Source organism: Oncorhynchus mykiss, chromosome 26, assembly GCF_057628025.1.
Source record: "Oncorhynchus mykiss isolate SJ-2025 chromosome 26, ASM5762802v1, whole genome shotgun sequence".
In the NCBI taxonomy this organism is placed as follows: Eukaryota; Metazoa; Chordata; class Actinopteri; order Salmoniformes; family Salmonidae; genus Oncorhynchus; species Oncorhynchus mykiss.
In genome coordinates this window covers 38,858,282-38,871,150 of record NC_143047.1, presented here as the reverse complement: position 1 = coordinate 38,871,150, position 12,869 = coordinate 38,858,282, and the positions used below count along the sequence as shown (strand labels likewise).

Here is a 12,869-nt window from a genome sequence, read left to right as displayed (position 1 = left end):
TTTCAAACATTTGCCAAAATTCAGTTTGTTGGAGTTGGAAACAGTGCATCGGTTCTGTATGTGACAGCAATGAAGCTCTCTGTTAGAAACCTAGAATGAGGGGAATTCAATAGCAACAACTAGGATGGGTTGCTCCTGATTTGGTGCGTTGGTCGAAGGCATTGCATCTCAGTGCAAGATAGTACCTGGTTCCATTCCAGGCTGTATCACATCCGGCCGTGTTTGGGAGTCACATAGAGCGACGCACAGTTGGCCCAGCGTCGTCCGGGTTTGGGAGTCACATAGAGCGTCGCACAGTTGGCCCAGCGTCGTCCGGGTTTGGGAGTCACATAGAGCGACGCACAGTTGGCCCAGCGTCGTCCGGGTTTGGGAGTCACATAGAGCGTCGCACAGTTGGCCCAGCGTCGTCCGGGTTTGGGAGTCACATAGAGCGACGCACAGTTGGCCCAGCGTCGTCCGGGTTTGGGAGTCACATAGAGCGTCGCACAGTTGGCCCAGCGTCGTCCGGGTTTGGGAGTCACATAGAGCGACGCACAGTTGGCCCAGCGTCGTCCGGGTTTGGGAGTCACATAGAGCGTCGCACAGTTGGCCCAGCGTCGTCCGGGTTTGGGAGTCACATAGAGCGACGCACAGTTGTCCCAGCGTCGTCCGGGTTTGGCCGGAGTAGGCCGTCATTGTAAATAAGAATTTGTTCTTAACTGACTTGCCTAGTTATAGGTAAAATAAATATGACTAGGATGGTGCCTTTGGTTTCTGGACAACGAAAGAAGGTTGAAAATAATTCTAGGCCCTCAAGTTCCCATTATAAAGTGATGTGTGATTCCCAGATAGCATGCCTGCCTAACCTTCAATATATCCTATACACTCCAATGGTGAATGAGATTGAGAAATGAAAATGTGCCCTTTTTACATTTTTTAAATTTTTTTATGTTTCATCAAAACAGTTTAACATGGGATTGCATTAAGAAGGGTTATTTGTTGCGCAATGACTGGGCTTATAAAAGCCTGTTTCACTCCAGTAGTAGCTTTTTGGGGAGGCAGGTAGCCTAGTGGTTAGTGTTGGGCCAGTAAACGAAAGGTTGCTAGATTGAATCCCTGAGCTGACAAGGTAAATATCTATCCTTCTGCCCCTGAACAGGCAGTTAACCCACCGTTCCTATGCCGTCATTGTAAATAAGAATTTGTTCTTAACTGACTTGCCTAGTTAAATAAAGGGTAAATAAAAAATTATAAAAATTGAGGAGCTTCTCACACTGACAGGTGATAGGCTTTTCCATTCCTCAAACTAGTCTCCGTATGCTGTGTGATGATGAGATACGTGATGACTAACAAAAATACCTCCCTTATCCACACACTGTCTTGGGCCTTCTGTCTGCCTAGGTCACCTTCACTCTCATTCACACTTCTTGTAGGACAGGGAGGAATCTAGTGTCTCTATGTGAAGCACCTGCTGTTCTTTCATCACTGAATACAGATGTCTCTTCAGGTAAAGCTCTTCACATCTGCCTCAAGTGGCTCCTCTGGCTGGTTTACTTTCCCTGCCTCTGTGCTTTAGCCTTGGGCAACATTGGGTAGGTGGTGGTGTCAGGTTGACACTGTCTTTGTTTGCTTAGGAAGAGTTCCTTAATTTGCAAGGAAGTGCTATGTTTCGTTCCACTTAGTAACAGGTGAGCTGCAACCCAAAGCGATTGTTAAGGACTGTTAGATTGATGGGAGCCCACATGGTACATTTACATCTCATATTTGTGGGGCGGCAGGTAGCCTAGTGGTTAGAGCGTTAGACTAGTAACCGAAAGGATGCTAGATCGAATCCCTGAGCTGACAAGGTCAAAATCTGTTGTTCTGCCCCTGAACAAGGCAGTTAACCCACTGTTCCTAGGCCGTCATTGTAAATAAGAATTTGTTCTTAACTGACTTGCCTAGTTAAATAAAGGTAATAAAAAAATAAAATGTTTCGTTTTTTTTAATTTTTAGATGTGTTCTTATCTCAGTTTGGCTCACCTAGTCACAGTTTCTTAATCTAGGTTGTCTTGCTTGGCTTCTAGGCTACGTTCTAGTTCCTTTAAATATATGATCTGAAGGTATGCCTTGTGAGATGTTCTTGTAAAGATTGTCAGAAGCAGAATTGTAATATATTTTTTTACATCTAGGCTAGTAGCCTGAACACCATATCAGCCATCTTGTTTGATGTAGCCCATTTAATCTCCGGGAGAAAAAATCCACTTGAAACCTGGGCTCAGGCCTATACATTCAAAGGAGCCATATGGCATAGAGCATATTTATTGTGTATGTTATTTACATGAAATGTTAATGGTTATGGGTGACTGAATTCATCACAGCTTAGTTTCTCTTCTGTTTTATTTATGAGTGTTACAAGTGTGGTCCTAAAAGCCTACAGTTAGCAGCTGAAACAGCGTTGCCTAGAAACCGAAAGTGCCCGTTTAGCAGCTGGTGGTAATACTTCAGGTTGTTTGTATTCTCTCTGCATGACAATATTGCAGACGCTGAAGCTTCCAGACACTTGATGTTCTCTTGAAATAAAGCCATCCTGCAATCAAACGCTAATGTGAATATTGCCACACTGATTGTGTCCCTATGCTGCAGTTTCAATGAGGACACTACGTCTTGGGTAAGTCATTTGATCCTCTCAAGCCATGTTAGCCAACTTAGAGATTGTGGTCCTAAATTTGTGGTTGTGGTCCTTAGATTGTGGTCCTTAGAGATTGTGTGTCTGGAAGCTTCAGCGTCTGCAATATTGTCATGCAGAGAGAATACAAACAACCTGAAGTATTACCACCAGCTGCTAAACGTCTGCAATATTGTCATGCAGCCTTAAACAGTCTAGCTCTCTGGAAGCTTGCTACATCCAAGGTTGTCATACTAGGCTTTCAGTCACCTCAAATGTGAGGGGTATAACCATTTTTTTTATTTTCTGAGGATCATTGGTTTGCTATAGGTGCTGCCATTTGTGCACTCGGTCCAAGTCTTATCTTTTGCATATGAATCATCGCAATCGATGCAGTACTAGAGAATCTCTAAGTTGGCTAACATGGCTTGAGAGGATCAAATGACTTACCCAAGACGTAGTGTCCTCATTGAAACTGCAGCATAGGGACACAATCAGTGTGGCAATATTCACATTAGCGTTTGATTGCAGGATGGCTTTATTTCAAGAGAACATCAAGCACGGCTGTTTTCATCCACTGTCTTGTACCAGGAAACTAGGCTACTGTGTGTTAAAGTAAACATGAAGATGTACTGACTAATCTAATAAGGAACATGGCTGCTGTTCTCCATGAACCACTGTGCTTGACTGGTAGCCGATGATGCAGAGAGGGGGACTGGTAGCCGATGATGCAGAGGGGGGGACTCTGGACTCTCACGGCTCAGTCATTCAGGTGAAGGGTGACGTCACCTCTGATGGCTTGACTCCAGGGAAGCCACCGATCCACAAAGCACTTTCCCTGGCATCAAAATGAATTGTAGAACTGAAGTGGAAACATGCAGTTTGGCAATTATCTAAGACTACGGGCAGTTTCTTTCCTGCTTAATCAATCATATCCTCACACGTTTCCTCTTCTTTGCTTTCGTTCTTTCTCTGGTGTTAAGATTGAATTCCTCATACCTCACCCACGCTGAAAATGGATATGGATGACTGTTCAATGCTCAACATACCTCGTAGTAACTGATGTTTTGCATAAACCAGGGGGCCGTGTTTGAGGTCTGGAGTTGTTTGTTGCTGAGTTTCAACAGGACAGGAGGCATTACAGTTGATGGCATAACCTTGTTACTGTCTCTATGGGATTTGCCGTTTCATTCTTTTTCATCCTATTGTACACTTAAGTAGGAACAGTCATTCAGAAAAACTAGACCCAATATTTATGTCCCTGTAAGCAAATGACTAATTACTGGGAGGCTCCATCACAGAGCTTGCCTTCATTACTGGGACGCTCCAACACAGAGCTTGCCTTCATTACTGGGATGCTCCAACACAGAGCTTGCCTTCATGACTGGGACGCTCCAACACAGAGCTTGCCTTCATGACTGGGACGCTCCAACACAGAGCTTGCCTTCCATTACTGGGACGCTCCAACACAGAGCTTGCCTTCATTACTGGGACGCTCCAACACAGAGCTTGCCTTCATTACTGGGACGCTCCAACACAGAGCTTGCCTTCATTACTGGGACGCTCCAACACAGAGCTTGCCTTCATTACTGGGACGCTCCAACACAGAGCTTGCCTTCATTACTGGGACGCTCCAACACAGAGCTTGCCTCCATTACTGGGACGCTCCAACACAGAGCTTGCCTTCATTACTGGGACGCTCCAACACAGAGCTTGCCTCCATTACTGGGACGCTCCAACACAGAGCTTGCCTTCATTACTGGGACGCTCCAACACAGAGCTTGCCTTCCAGTCCAAACAGCCTGATTTGATTCAGCTTGCGTTGTTATTCCTTTCAGAGGACTATCTGATTTTGCCGTTCTGATACGGTTATTTGATCCACAAAAGAGAACCCATCTGGTCCAAGGCAAGCTCCGAGGTTTTGCTAAATGAGATAAAGATTAGGTTAACTACTCCCTTTTCCAAAACACTAATTGTTCCCTCTGACAAACAAAGCTGGGTCTTGTCTTTGTGTTTTGTCACTGTTGTATCTCTGGATGTGTTTGTACTGTAGCTAAGTTGATTCAATTTGGGGTTCAAATGAATTTTACAGCCAGTTGATCCATCTGGGATATCTCAACCTGTCAATCTAGAAGTATGCCTACGTTGTTTCCAGAAAGCATAGCCTACTCTTCTGTACTGGTGGATCCTACTTACTCAACCTTTGTCATGGGGTGGATCCTACTTACTCAACCTTTGTCATGGGACGAATCCTACTTACGCAACCTTTGTCATGGGGTGGATCCTACTTACGCAACCTTTGTCATGGGATGGATCCTACTTACGCAACCTTTGTCATGGGGTGGATCCTACTTACTCAACCTTTGTCATGGGGCGGATCCTACTTACTCTACCTTTGTCATGGAGTGGATCTACTGATATGACACTGCAGCGTAACAACCCTGACGGTGTGTTGATATGACACTGCAGCTTAACAACACACTGCAGCGTATTGATGGCTGAGCTCCAGTCAATGAACAGCATTCTTACGTAGGTATTCCTCTTGTCCAGATGGGATAGGACCGTGAGATGCCGAGTGGATCTGTTTGGGTGGTATGCAAATTGCAGGGTGTTGGGTAAGGTGAAGGCGATATGATCCTTAACTAGCCTCTCAAAAGTACTTCATGATGTGTCACGAACCGGCTCATAGCCCGTAACAAAAAGGGAGACAACATGAAGATAAAGAATAACCAAATATATTTATTAACTGAAGTAAATACAATTAACAATGGTGTGTGTGTGTGTGTGTGTGTGTGTGTGTGTGTGTGTGTGTGTGTAGTCAGTAATTATTAGTGTGAGTGGTCGCGTGTATACATGTGATGAGGGGTGTTTAAAGGTGTCAACGCAAACAAGCCAAATAGCCACAAAAATGACACAACCAAAATCTGTCTGTGTCTGCATGGAGAGAGTATCCCCAATGAATGGGGAAGAGGTGCATTTATCCTGGGACACACCCGAGCCCAGGTGTGTCCCATTTCGCTGATGACCCTACCGGCTCTGCCCACTAACATCCTATTAAGGAATACAAGAGCAAAGAGAGAATTCAGCAGACAGAGTGGGAGGGTCATCACAGATGACAGAAGTGAGTGCTACGGGGCGGTGCGATAGTCATTTAGTTCACTTACCTTCGCTTTCTTGGGTACAGGAACAATGGTGGACATCTTGAAGCAAGTGGGGACCACAGACTGGGATAAGGAGCGATTGAATAGGTCCGTAAACACTCCAGCCAGCTGGAGGACGTGACTAGGGATGCTGTCTGGCAGCTGGTCTACTTATGCTCTGAGGACGCGGCAAGGGATGCTGTCTGGACCGGCAGCCTTGTGAGGGTTAGCACGCTTACTCACGGGCCTCCCGAGTGGTGCAGCGATCTAAGGCACTGCATTGCAATGCTAGCTGTGTCACTACAGATCCTGATTCGATCCCAGAATGTCGCAGCCGGCCGTGACCGGGAGACCCATAAGGTGGTGCACAATTGGCTCAGCATAGTCCGGGTTAGGGGAGGGTTTGACCGGCCCAGTTGTCCTTGTCCCATCGCGCTCTATTGACTCCTGTGGCGGTCTGGGCGCAGTGCACGCTGACTCGGTCGCCAGTTGTACGTTTTTTTCCTCCGACACATTGGTGCGGCTGGCTTCCGGGTTAAGCAAACATTGTCAAGAAGCAGGAGTCGTGTTTCGGAGGACGCATGGCTCTCGACCTTTGCCTCTCTCTCTCTCTCTCTCTCTCTCTCGAGTCCGTACGGGAGTTGTAGCGATGGGACAAGACTGTAACTACCAATTGGATAACATGAATTTGGGGAGAAAAAGGAGTAAAGCTTGTCCGGGAGCTGGTTTTCTCTAGATGATCTGTGATTCTCTGGAGTCTCGTGACTGAGCCGTTAACCTCTAGTGACTCCCCATCCCGCATCGACTGACACTAATTAGCATAACGCAACGGACATAAATATTCCTATTCATGAAAATCACAAGTGAAATGTATTGAGACACCGCTTAGCCTTTTGTTAAAATGCGACTCCACTTTGTCGCTGTACTGACGTGTTTGATTGCCTTACGGAGGGCATAGCTGGACTGTTTTGTGTTCGATCATATTCCCAGTCACCTTGTCATGGTTAAATGCGGTGGTTCGCGCTTTCAGTTTTGCATGAATGCTGCCACCTAGCCACAGTTTGTGGTTTGGATAGGTTTTAATTGTCACAGTGGGAACAACATCACCTGTACACTTCCTGATGAACTAAGTCACTGTGTCAGTGTATACGTCAATATTATTCTGAGGCAACACAAAACATGTACCAGTCCGCGTGAAAATAGTCTTGAAGCATGGATTCCGATTGGTCAGACCAGCTTTGAATAGACTTTAGCACAGGTACTTCCTGTTTTTGAGTTTCTGCCCATAGAATGGGGAGGAGAAACCCAGACAGGTGTGTTGATATTTACAGCGTAAATCCCTTTGTAATCCTTGCCCTAGCCATAAGCTCAGTTTCTAAATTCCAATAAACAAATTGAAGCCAAGGTTTATGTTCGGCAAAAAGTGCAGCAGCATCCCCAGTCGGAAAATTACTGTGAGAAGATGAACTGAAAATCCATGCGAAGATGAACTGAAAATCCATGCAAAGATTTTCCTCTCAATCTAATACATTTAGTCATTCTGTCAGCAACTTGGTATGCTCCACATCACTCCCCAATCCATTCAAAATCCTTTCACTCAGCTAAACATCTTTCTTAGCCATTGTGGCTTTCTCAAGAAATTGGCATGGGGCTGTTTTTGAAGGGAGGGCTCGCGTGACACTGCAGAAACCTCTCAAACATTGTGGTTTGGGGGAGTTTTTATAAACCAGACTGTAAATCCTGTGGGAGGGTAAAGCTACTCAACTCAGTGTTGGCTGAGTGGTGAGGCAGAGACTTGTTTAATCTATCAGTTTTGTCCTTTCCTCAGCATGCGGCTTTTGGAACCCCAGAATGGGCAAGCACTTCACTGTGTGTGTGTGTACAGCCTGCCACGGAATGAAAGTGTTTGTTGTTTTGTACGGAGTATGAGGGAACCTAGAAATAGAGTTAGTTATTTCTTGTCGTTTCCCTGCGCCTCTGGTTCAGGAGGACGTCCTTTCCATTTCATTCTCCTTAGTCATTCAATACATGAAGCAACTTATCAATGAAAGTAGTCTAAATGTATCAGGTCATTTATCATGGTATTTTCTATTCTTGGACAGGCATGGTGAATAGAATTTCATAGTCCCGTATCATTCAGACAGTAAGATCGTTCAAGAGTATCTAAATCGTTATCACCCTCAGAGATCCTCAAGTTGGTGATGTACCCAACTGTTCCAGCCTCTCACCACGCACAAGGAAACAACCACTCAAGGACCTCTGCTCTCATAGAGGATCACTTAACATTTGCCTTGAACTTAAGTGGAACAAGCAATAATGCAAAATGTGCTTGTCTGTTCTGTTCACCATTCAGCCCTGTGCCTAAGTGAACACTACTACTGTACTATGCTCAAAGTACAGAGGATGTTAATGTCTTCGTGACCTTTAAACTCTTCAGTTCAGAGGTTGGCTAGGTTAATCCACTGTGAACATGAGAACATTTACTCCAGTATTAAAATCCCTATAGAATTTCTTAGACATGATTTACACTCCAACAGCCAACAGACTCTGAGGCCCCAGCACCCAGCGTCTTAGAGGAGCTTCTGTTGAGGCCTCAGCACCCAGCGTCTTAAAGGAGATTCTGTTGAGGCCCTAGCACCCAGCGTCTTAGAGGAGATTCTGTTGAGGCCCCAGCACCTAGCGTCTTAGAGGAGATTCTGTTGAGGCCTCAGCACCCAGCGTCTTAGAGGAGATTCTGTTGAGGCATCAGCACCCAGCATCTTAGAGGAGATTCTGTTGAGGCCTCAGCACCCAGCGTCTTAAAGGAGCTCTCTGAGACCTTGTGGTGAACAAAATACCTCTCCTACTGATGCTTAGTGGTTGCCATCTGGGGAATCCCTTTAATTCAACACTTCCTGGACACTTAACCTGTCATCGTCACCCTGTTGTTTCTAATGTTGTTTCCATGCCAGCACGACGGCCTCATTAGTTTCCCAGGGATCTAAAGGAGGCTGTAAAATGAGTCACAGCCCAACTTGTGATCATACTTGCCTCCAATTTACAAAGGAAATATGATTGAGGAAGAGCGGTCGATTCTCTCCAGGGTAGTTTATTTTAGCCCTCTGTAGCCCGCTTGTTTTATTTACTTTCCATCTAGCCGATCTAGAAATCAAGAATGAGCAATGAGCGGACTGCAGTGTAGAAAATAATATTATTCTGCAGAAAGTTGCAGGACAAGCCAACTTCTGTAATGCCTGTCTGGAAACGTGGTTTGAGAAGCAAAGTGCATTAGAAGAGTTGTGTTCTGTTCTGTTTGCGTCTGTCTTTACATGGCTTTCACTTTGAGGATAGGGTTCTTTGTGTAGGCTTGTCTTCTGGCTCACTGTGTCTCCATAAGGCCCAGGAACAGAACAGGTTGACAGCAGGCTGATTACCTGTCCTGTCCCATTCACTCAGCACACTGCAGCCACAGGTTGGCCACATCATGCATCATAAACTGACACAGAGTGATTATGATGTCATTAGGCCCCTCTCACCGCAGCTCGCCGCCACATTGATTTGCTAGCTCCTCTCTCCTAGGGAGTGAACAAATACCTTTCGGAGGCTAGTAGGGAGAAATGGCCTTTCAAGCGCATTTCAAAAGCCAGTTGGAAAGATTCATATCTTTTACAGTAGAACTAATGTACATATATTGTCTCCCCACAAATATACCTACAGATCAAACTGGAATGATGGTATTCTGAGTATTCAGGCTCCATTCTGTCACGGTTCCGGCCACATTCTGTCACACGGTTCCGGGTTAAAGTTTGGACAACTACTCATTCAAGGATTTTTCTTTTTTTACTATTTTCTACATTGTAGAATAATAGTGAAGACCCAAACTATGAAATAACACATATGGAATCATGTAGTAACCAAAAACGTTTTAAACAAATCAAAATATATTTTATATTAGAGTTTCTTCAAAGTAGCCACCCTTTGCCTTGATGACAGCATTGCACTCTCTTGGCATTCTCTTAACCTCTCTAGGGGGCGTGGGACGGTAGCGTCCCACCTGGCCAACATCCAGTGAAATTGCAGAGCGCCAAATTCAAAAACAGAAATACTCATTATAAAAATTCATAAAACATACTAGTGTTATACATCGGTTTAAAGATTAACTTCTTGTCAATCCAACTGTTGTCAGATTTCAAAAAGGCTTTACGGCGAAAGCATACCATGCGATTATCTGAGAACAGCGCCCAGCAGACAAATCATTACAAACAGTTACCAACCAAGTAGAGGAGTTACATTTTATCGCTATTTTGACTTGTGTGTCACTTACCTTCGATGATCTTCATATGGTTGCACTCACAAGACTCCCATTTACTCAAATGTTTGTTTTGTTCGATAAAGTCCCTCTTTGATAGAATAATTTGTATGTTTAAGATAATGACTAAAGTGTTCCACCCTGAAACTGTAACTGTGAAATGTGTTAGAATCATAAGAATATAATCTAATGATGTGTGTAGTTAGAATTATAACTAGGGCATTGTATTATTTTGTAGCTATGCAAGCAGGGAGCAACTATGAGACGAGAACTATGTATGGGGATAGTGGGAAAAATTCTGGTTGCCTAAGCAGGGAGTAAGTAGCCTATGATAAGAAACTTGTGTGTGTATAAAAAGGTTTGCTTTGCACTTGGAGGGCAGAGCACTCTCTGAATAAAGGATTGATCTATTGCAGACTGGGACTTTGTCTAATTCTTCATTAACCAGAGCCTTACAACCTCTGGGAATTGGTCAAAAGCTATAAAATAGTTCAGTTAGAACATTGGGATAAAAATTCTCGTGACACTCTTTATATCCAAAAACCTCTGTTTTGTTCAGTAATCCACAGGCTCAAAGGTAGTCAAAACAGGCAGACTAAAAATCCTAAAAGTATCAGTAAAGTTCGTAGAAGCATGTCAAACCATGTTTATAATCAATCCTCAGGTTGTTTTTAGTCATAATAATCAATATTTCAACCAGACAAAAGCTTCGTCAATATAAAAGGAAATCAAGAAAGGCGCGCTCTCGGTCGTGCGCATGGAAAAACCTCTGGGACACTGCAGTGTCCACTCATTCAGTGGTCTTACTCACTCATTTTTCAGAATACAAGCCTGAAACCATTTCTAAAGATGGTTGACATCTAGTGGAAGCCATAGGAAGTGCAATTTGAGTCCTAAGTCAATGGAATCTGTATAGGCAGTCAATGGAAAACTACAAACATTTAAAAAATCCCACTTCCTGGATGGATTTTTCTCAGGATTTCGCCTGTCATTTCAGTTCTGTTATACTCACAGACATTATTTTAACAGTTTTAGAAACTTGAGTGTTTTCTATCCAAATCGACTAATTATATGCATATCTTAGCTTCTGGGCCTGAGTAGCAGACAGTTTACTTTGGGTGCGCTTTTCATCCGGAGGTGAAAATAGTGCCCCCTACCCTAGTGAGGTTAACCAGCTTCATGAGGAATGCTTTTCCAAAAGTCTTGAAGGAGTTCCCACATATGCTGAGCACTTGTTGGCTGCTTTAACTTCACTCTGCGGTCCAACTCATCCCAAACCATCTCAATTGGGTTGAGGTCGGGTGATTGTGGAGGCTAGGTCATCTGATGCAGCACTCCATCACTCTCCTTCTTGGTCAAATAGCCCTTACACAGCCTGGAGGTGTGTTTTGGGTCATTGTCCTGTGGAAAACAAATAGTCCCACTAAGCACAAACCAGATGGGATGGTGTATTGATGCAGTATGCTGTGGTAGCTATGCTGATTGTGTGCCTTGAATTCTAAATAAATCAGACTGTCACCAGCAAAGCCCCATCACACCTCCTCCATGCTTCACGGTGGGAACCACACATGCAGAGATCATCCGTTCACCTTCTCTGCGGCTCACAAAGACACAACGGTTGGAAGCAAAAATCAAAGAATTTGGACTCACCAGACCAAAGGACAGATTTCCACCGGTCTAATGTCCATTGCTCGTGATTCTTGACCCAACAATACTCTTCTTCTTCTTCTCTTCCACTTTAGTAGTGGTTTCTCTGCAGCAATTCGACCATGGAGGCCAGATTCACACAGTCTCCTCTGAACAGTTACTATTGATGTGTCTGTTACTTGACCTCTGAAGCATTTATTTAGGCTGTAGCCAGTGGGTTTGGATAACCTGTAGCCAGTGGGTTTGAAGACGAGTATGAAGCGAGGGCCAACCAACGAGAGCGAACAGGTCGCAATGGTGGGTAGTGTATGGGGCTTTAGTGACAACGGATGGCACTGTGATTTTCTGCATCCAGTTTGTTGAGTAGAGTTATCCTCCTCATGAGAGAAATTACAAAAAATGTCTGAAAGATATCTGGGTTTTAGGTAACGGAATCACAAGGCAGAAAGCAATATTTTGTAAACTTACAGAAAGTAAAACATTTCTCAAATGAAATATGTGATATTAGTTTGCTGTGGCGTTTTACGTCAACGTTATTGTGGTTTGATGTATTTCTGATACCGTAAGACGTTTTCTGGTAGATGTTTATCGACAAATCAAAGCCTTTTACTTCTGCCCCCAAAGAATGTGATGGAGTATGGTTGAAAAATGTATCTATCCTTCATTTCCCCAAAATATGCACTCTTAGCTTTCATTATACACCCAATTTAATATGCTCCTATGAACTTCTCATGTTGATTCTCATGGGTCCTTTTACATGGAAATGCATAAAAGTGGTGGCAGGCAAATTGTTGTATTTAAACATTATTCATGCGGTCAATAGGCCTATAAGCTGCATGTCAATTGTTATTTACTCAAGCCTAATTGGATCCTGCATTTGCAAAAAAAAAAATTGGAGCAGGGAGTGGTTTATGCCCAATTAATGCACAGTGTTTGGCTGTGCCCTGTTCCTCACGCAGATCAGAGCTAATCATTTTGAAGCACTCTAATGTTGACTGCCTTGAATTAATGAGCACTGAGCTCAGTGTCACCATGGAGCTTAAATCAGCCATCTCTCTCTCTCTCTGATGCATTGAGCGCACACACACCGTCTCTCTTTTCCCTGTACCGTCATAGTGCCTCGGAATCAATTACTGTCCCTCGCCGCCTGTTCCTTCACCACAACCAA

General features: G+C 44.1%; 1 protein-coding gene across 4 annotated transcripts in view; it reads left to right on the top strand.

Annotated features, from left to right (window-relative positions):
• The window catches only part of LOC110506202 (zinc finger protein 609), a 98,310-nt gene that overhangs the window by 49,330 nt on the left and 36,111 nt on the right, over positions 1-12,869 (top strand). The window lies entirely within an intron of this gene.